The sequence below is a fragment of the Triticum aestivum genome, chromosome 2B (genome assembly GCF_018294505.1).
Source record: "Triticum aestivum cultivar Chinese Spring chromosome 2B, IWGSC CS RefSeq v2.1, whole genome shotgun sequence".
Classification (NCBI taxonomy): Eukaryota; Viridiplantae; Streptophyta; class Magnoliopsida; order Poales; family Poaceae; genus Triticum; species Triticum aestivum.
The window spans coordinates 129,331,135-129,338,696 of NC_057798.1; positions in this window are offsets into that span (position 1 = coordinate 129,331,135).

Sequence of the window (7,562 nt, forward strand, 5' to 3'; positions counted from 1 at the left end):
GATAGATCAAAACGCTTAATAGTACTTTCAAATGAGCACATGCCTTGACGTGATCTTGAAGGTGTTCAAGATGGATCAGTCAAAGAAGGAGTTTTGCCTGAGTTGTAAGGTATGAAGTTAAGACTTAAAGCTCGACCATGGCAGAATAGAGAGAAAGGAACGAAGGTCGTCCCCTATGCTTAAGACATAGGCTCTACAGTATGCTATGCTGTGTACCGCACCTGAAGTGTGCTTTACCATGAGTCAGTCAAGGGGTACAAGAGTGATCCAAGAATGGATCACAGGACAGCGGTCAAAATTATCCTTAGTAACTAGTGGACTAAGGAATTTTCTCAATTATGGAGGTGGTAAAAGAGTTCGTCGTAAAGGGTTACGTCGATGCAAGCTTAACACCTATCCGGATAGCTCTGAGTAGAGATACCGGATACGTATAATGGAGCAACAATTTAGAATAGCTCCAAGTAGAACAGTTATTTGGAATAGCTCCAAATAGAACGTGGTAGCTGCATCTAGGAGATGACATAGAGATTTGTAAAGCACACACGGATCTGAAAGGTTCAGACCCGTTGACTATAACCTCTCTCACAAGCATAACATGATCAAACCCAGAACTCTTTGGGTGTTAGTCACATGGGGATGTGACCTTGAGTGTTAATCACATATCGATGTGAACTAGATTATTGACTCTAGTGCAAGTGGGAGACTGTTGGAAATATGCCCTAGAGGCAATAATAAATTGATTATTATTATATTTCCTTGTTCATGATAATCGTTTATTATCCATGCTATAATTGTATTGATAGGAAACTCAGATACATGTGTGGATACATAGACAACACCATGTCCCTAGTAAGCCTCTAGTTGACTAGCTCGTTGATCAATAGATGGTTACGGTTTCCTGGCCATGGACATTGGATGTCGTTGATAACGGGATCACATCATTAGGAGAATGATGTGATGGACAAAGACCCAATCCTAAGCCTAGCACAAGATCATGTAGTTCGTATGCTAAAGCTTTTCTAATGTCAAGTATCATTTCCTTAGACCATGAGATTGTGCAACTCCCGGATACCGTAGGAGTGCTTTGGGTGTACCAAACGTCACAACGTAACTGGGTGGCTATAAAGGTACACTACGGGTATCTCTGAAAGTGTCTGTTGGGTTGGCACAAATCGAGATTGGGATTTTGTCACTCCGTGTAAACGGAGAGGTATCTCTGGGCCCACTCGGTAGGACATCATCATAATGTGCACAATGTGACCAAGGGGTTGATCACGGGATGATGTGTTACGGAACGAGTAAAGAGACTTGCCGGTAACGAGATTGAACAAGGTATCGGTATACCAACGATCGAATCTCGGGCAAGTACCATACCGCTAGACAAAGGGAATTAAATACGGGATTGATTGAGTCCTTGACATCGTGGTTCATCCGATGAGATCATCGTGGAACATGTGGGAGCCAACATGGGTATCCAGATCCCGCTGTTGGTTATTGACCGGAGAACGTCTCGGTCATGTCTGCATGTCTCCCGAACCCGTAGGGTCTACACACTTAAGGTTCGATGACGCTAGGGTTATAAAGGAAGTCTGTATGTGGTTACCGAATGTTGTTCGGAGTCCCGGATGAGATCCCGGACGTCACGAGGAGTTCCGGAATGGTCCGGAGGTAAATATTTATATATAGGAAGTCCTATTTCGGCCATCGGGACAAGTTTCGGGGTCATCGGTATTGTACCGGGACCACCGGAAGGGTCCCGGGGGCCCACCGGGTGGGGCCACCTACCCCGGGGGCCACATAGGCTGTAGGGGGTGCGCCTTGGCCTACATGGGCCAAGGGCACCAGCCCCTAGAGGCCCATGCGCCAAGATATAGGAAAAAGGGGAGAGTCCTAAAAGGGGAAGGCACCTCCGAGGTGCCTTGGGGAGGATGGACTCCTCCCCCCCTCTTAGCCGCACCCCTTCCTTGGAGGAAGGGGCAAGGCTGCGCCTCCCCCTCTCCCCTGCCCCTATATATAGTGGAGGGGAGGGAGGGCATCCATACCTGAGCCCTTGGCGCCTCCCTCCCTCCCGTGACACCTCCTCCTCTCCCGTAGGTGCTTGGCGAAGCCCTGCAGGATTGCCACGCTCCTCCATCACCACCACGCCGTTGTGCTGCTGCTGGATGGAGTCTTCCTCAACCTCTCCCTCTCTCCTTGCTGGATCAAGGCGTGGGAGACATCGTCGAGCTGTACGTGTGTTGAACGCGGAGGTGCTGTCCGTTCGGCACTAGATCATCGGTGATTTGAATCACGACGAGTACGACTCCATCAACCCCGTTCACTTGAACGCTTCCGCTTAGCGATCTACAAGGGTATGTAGATGCACTCTCCTTTCTACTCGTTGCTAGTCTCTCCATAGATAGATCTTGGTGACACGTAGGAAAATTTTGAATTTCTGCTACGTTCCCCAACAGTGGCATCATGAGCTAGGTCTATTGCGTAGATTCTTTGCACGAGTAGAACACAAAGTAGTTGTGGGCGTCGATATTGTTCAATATGCTTGCCGTTACTAGTCTTATCTTGATTCGGCGGCATCGTGGGATGAAGCGGCCCGGACCAACCTTACACGTACGCTTACGTGAGACCGGTTCCACCGACAAACATGCACTAGTTGCATAAGGTGGCTGGCGGGTGTCTGTCTCTCCCACTTTAGTCGGATCGGATTCGATGAAAAGGGTCCTTATGAAGGGTAAATAGCAATTGGCATATCACGTTGTGGTTCATGCGTAGGTAAGAAACGTTCTTGCTAGAAACCCATAGCAGCCACGTAAAACATGCAAACAACAATTAGAGGACGTCTAACTTGTTTTTGCAGGGTATGCTATGTGATGTGATATGGTCAAAAAGGATGTGATGAATGATATATGTGATGTATGAGATTGATCATGTTCTTGTAATAGGAATCACGACTTGCATGTCGATGAGTATGACAACCGGCAGGAGCCATAGGAGTTGTCTTTATTTATTTGTGACTTGCGTGTCAACTTAAACGTCATGTAATTACTTTACTTTATTGCTAACCGTTAGCCATAGTAGTAGAAGTAATAGTTGGCGAGGCAACTTCATGAAGACACGATGATGGAGATCATGGTGTCATGCCGGTGACGATGATGATCATGGAGCCCCGAAGATGAAGATCAAAAGGAGCAAAATGATATTGGCCATATCATGTCACTATTTGATTGCATGTGATGTTTATCATGTTTATACATCTTATTTGCTTAGAACGACGGTAGTAAGTAAGATGATCCCTTACAACAATTTCAAGAAGTGTTCTCCCCTAACTGTGCACCGTTGCGACGGTTCGTGTTTCGAAGCACCACGTGATGATCGGGTGTTAGATTCTAACGTTCACATACAACGGGTGTAAGACAGATTTACACACGTGAAACACTTAGGGTTAACTTGACGAGCCTAGCATGTACAGACATGGCCTCGGAACACGGAGACCGAAAGGTCGAACATGAGTCGTATAGAAGATACGATCAACATGAAGATGTTCACCGATGATGACTAGTCCGTCTCACGTGATGATCGGACACGGCCTAGTTTGACTCGGATCATGTAATCACTTAGATGACTAGAGGGATGTCTATCTGAGTGGGAGTTCATAAGATGAACTTAATTATCCTGAACATAGTCAAAAGGTTTTTGCAAATTATGTCGTAGCTCATGCTATAGTTCTACTATTTAGATATGTTCCTAGAGAAAAATTAGTTGAAAGTTGATAGTAGCAATTATGCGGACTAGGTCCGTAAACTGAGGATTGTCCTCATTGCTTCATAGAAGGCTTATGTCCTTAATGCACCGCTCAGTGTGCTGAACCTCGAACGTTGTCTGTGGTTGTTGCGAACATCTGACATACACGTTTTGATAACTACGTGATAGTTCAGTTAAACGGTTTAGAGTTGAGGCACCAAAGACGTTTTTGAAACATCGCGAAACATATGAGATGTTTTGAGGGCTGAAATTGGGATTTCAGGCTCGTGCCCATGTCAAGAGGTATAAGACCTCCGATGACTTTCTTAACCTGCAAACTAAGGAGAAAAGCTCAATTGTTGAGCTTGTGCTCAGATTGTCTGAGTACAACAATCATTTGAATCGAGTGGGAGTTGATCTTCCAGATAAGACAGTGATGGTTCTCCAAAGTCATTGCCACCAAGCTGTTAGAGCTTCATGATGAACTATAACATATTAGGGATAGATATGATGATCCTTGAGGTATTCGCGATGTTTGACACCGCGAAAGTAGAAATCAAGAAGGAGCATCAATTGTTGATGGTTGGTGAAACCACTAGTTTCAAGAAGGGCAAGGGCAAGAAGGGATACTTCATGAAACGGCAAATCAGCTGCTGCTCTAGTGAAGAAACCCAAGGTAAAACCCAAACCCGAGACTAAGTGCTTCTGTAATAAGGGGAACAACCACTAGAGCAGAATTACCCTAGATACTTGGTAGATGAGAAGGCTGGCAAGGTCGATAGAAGTATATTGGATATACATTATGTTAATGTGTACTTTACTAGTACTCCTAGTAGCACCAGGGTATTAGATACCGGTTCGGTTGCTAAGTGTTAGTAACTCGAAACAAAAGGCTACGGAATAAACGGAGACTAGCTAAAAGTGAGCTGACGATATATGTTGGAAGTGTTTCCAAGTTTGATGTAATCAAACATCGCATGCTCCCTCTACCATCAAGATTAGCATTAAACCTGAATGGTTGATTGAATCTCGATCGTAGTGATACACATTTTCATGCCAAAAGATAGTAATGATAGTACCACTTACTGGTGGCACTGCCATGTAAGTCATATTGGTTTAAAACGCATGAAGAAGCTCCATATTGATGGATCTTTGGGCTCACTCGTTTTTGAAAAGTTTGAGACATGCGAACCATGTGTATTGGTGTATATGCATGAAGAAACTCCATGCAAATGGACCGTTTTGACTCACTTGATTTTGAATCACTTGGGACATGCAAATCATACCACATGGGCAAGATGACTGAAAAGCCTCGTTTTCAGTAAGATGGAACAAGATAGCAACTTGTTGGAAGTAACACATTTTGATGTGTACAGTCCAATGAGTGCTGAGGCATGCAGTGAATATCGTTATGTTCTTACTTCATAGATGATTCGAGTAGATGTTGAGTATATTTACTTGATGAATCACGAGTCTGAATTATTGAAAGGTTCAAGTAATTTCAGTGTGAAGTTGAAAGATCGTCGTGACAAGAGGATAAAAGATCTATGATATGATCATAGAGATGAATATCTGAATCACGAGTTTGGCACAGAATTAAGACATTGTGGAAATTGTTTCACAACTGATACAGCCTGGAACACCATAGTGTGATGGTGTGTCCAAACGTCATAGTTGCACCCTATTGGATATGGTGCATACCATGATGTCTCTTATCGAGTTACCACTATCGTTCATGGGTTAGGCATTAGAGACAACCACATTCACTTTAAATAGGGCACCACGTAATTCCGTTGAGATGACACCGTATGAATTATGGTTTAGAGAAACCTAAGTTGTCGTTTCTTAAAGGTTTGGGGCTGCGACGCTTATGTGAAAAAATTTCAGGATTGATAAGCTCGAACCCAAAGCGGATGAAATGCATCTTCATAGGATACCCAAAACAGTTGGGTATACCTCCTGTCTCAGATCCGAAAGCAATAAGGGATTGTTTCTAGAATCAGGTCCTTTCTCGAGGAAAAGTTTCTCTCGAAAGAATTGAGTGGGAGGATGGTGGAAACTTGATGAGGTTATTGAACCGTCTCTTCAACTAGTGTGTGGCAGGGCACAGGAAGTTGTTCCTGTGGCACCTACACCAATTGAAGTGGAAGCTTATGATATTGATCATGAAACTTCGGATCAAGTCACTACCAAACCTCGTGGGATGACAAGGATACGTACTACTTCAGAGTGGTACGTAATCCTGTCTTGGAAGTCATGTTGCTAGACAACAATGAACCTACGAGCTATGGAGAAGCGATGGTGGGCCCGGATTCCGATAAATGGCTCAAGGCCATAAAACCCGAGAGAGGATCCATGTATGAAAACAAAGTGTAGACTTTGGAAGAACTACTTGATGGTCGTAAGGCTGTTAGGTACATATGGATTTTGAAAGGAAGACAGACAATGATGGTAAGTGTCACCATTGAGAAAGCTCGACTTGTCGTTAAGATGTTTTTCAACAAGTTCAAGGAGTTGACTACGATGAGACTTTCTCACTCGTAGCGATGCTAGGAGTCTGTTGGAATTATATTAGCAATTACTGCATTATTTATGAAATCTTGCAGATAGGATGTCAAAACATTGTTTCCTCGACGATTCTTGAGGAAAGGTTGTATGTGATACAACCGGAAGGTTTTGTCTATCCTGAAATATGCTAATAAGTGTGCAAAGCTCCAGCAATCCTTCTGAGGACTGGAGTGAGCATCTCGGAGTTGGAATGTATGCTTTGATGATGATCAAAGATTTTGGGTGTATACAAAGTTTATGAGAAACTTGTATTTCCAAAGAAGTGAGTGGGAGCACTATAGAATTTCTGATGAGTATACGTTGTTGACATATTAATGATCAGAAATGACGTAGAATTTCTGGAAAGCATATAGGGTTATTTGGAAAGTGTTTCCAATGGAAAACCTGGATTAAGCTACTTGAACATTGAGCATCAAGATCTATAAGGATAGATCAAAACGCTTAATAGTACTTTCAAATGAGCACATGCCTTGACGTGATCTTGAAGGTGTTCAAGATGGATCAGTCAAAGAAGGAGTTCTTGCCTGAGTTGTAAGGTATGAAGTTAAGACTTAAAGCTCGACCATGGCAGAATAGAGAGAAAGGAACGAAGGTCGTCCCCTATGCTTAAGACATAGGCTCTACAGTATGCTATGCTGTGTACCGCACCTGAAGTGTGCTTTACCATGAGTCAGTCAAGGGGTACAAGAGTGATCCAAGAATGGATCACAGGACAGCGGTCAAAGTTATCCTTAGTAACTAGTGGACTAAGGAATTTTCTCAATTATGGAGGTGGTAAAAGAGTTCGTCGTAAAGGGTTACGTCGATGCAAGCTTAACACCTATCCGGATAGCTCTGAGTAGAGATATCGGATATGTATAATGGAGCAACAATTTAGAATAGCTCCAAGTAGAACAGTTATTTGGAATAGCTCCAAATAGAACGTGGTAGCTGCATCTAGGAGATGACATAGAGATTTGTAAAGCACACACGGATCTGAAAGGTTCAGACCCGTTGACTATAACCTCTCTCACAAGCATAACATGATCAAACCCAGAACTCATCGAGTGTTAATCACATGGTAAATGTGAACTAGATTATTGACTCTAGTAAACTCTTTGGGTGTTAGTCACATGGGGATGTGACCTTGAGTGTTAATCACATATCGATGTGAACTAGATTATTGACTCTAGTGCAAGTGGGAGACTGTTGGAAATATGCCCTAGAGGCAATAATAAATTGATTATTATTATATTTCCTTGTTCATGATAATCGTT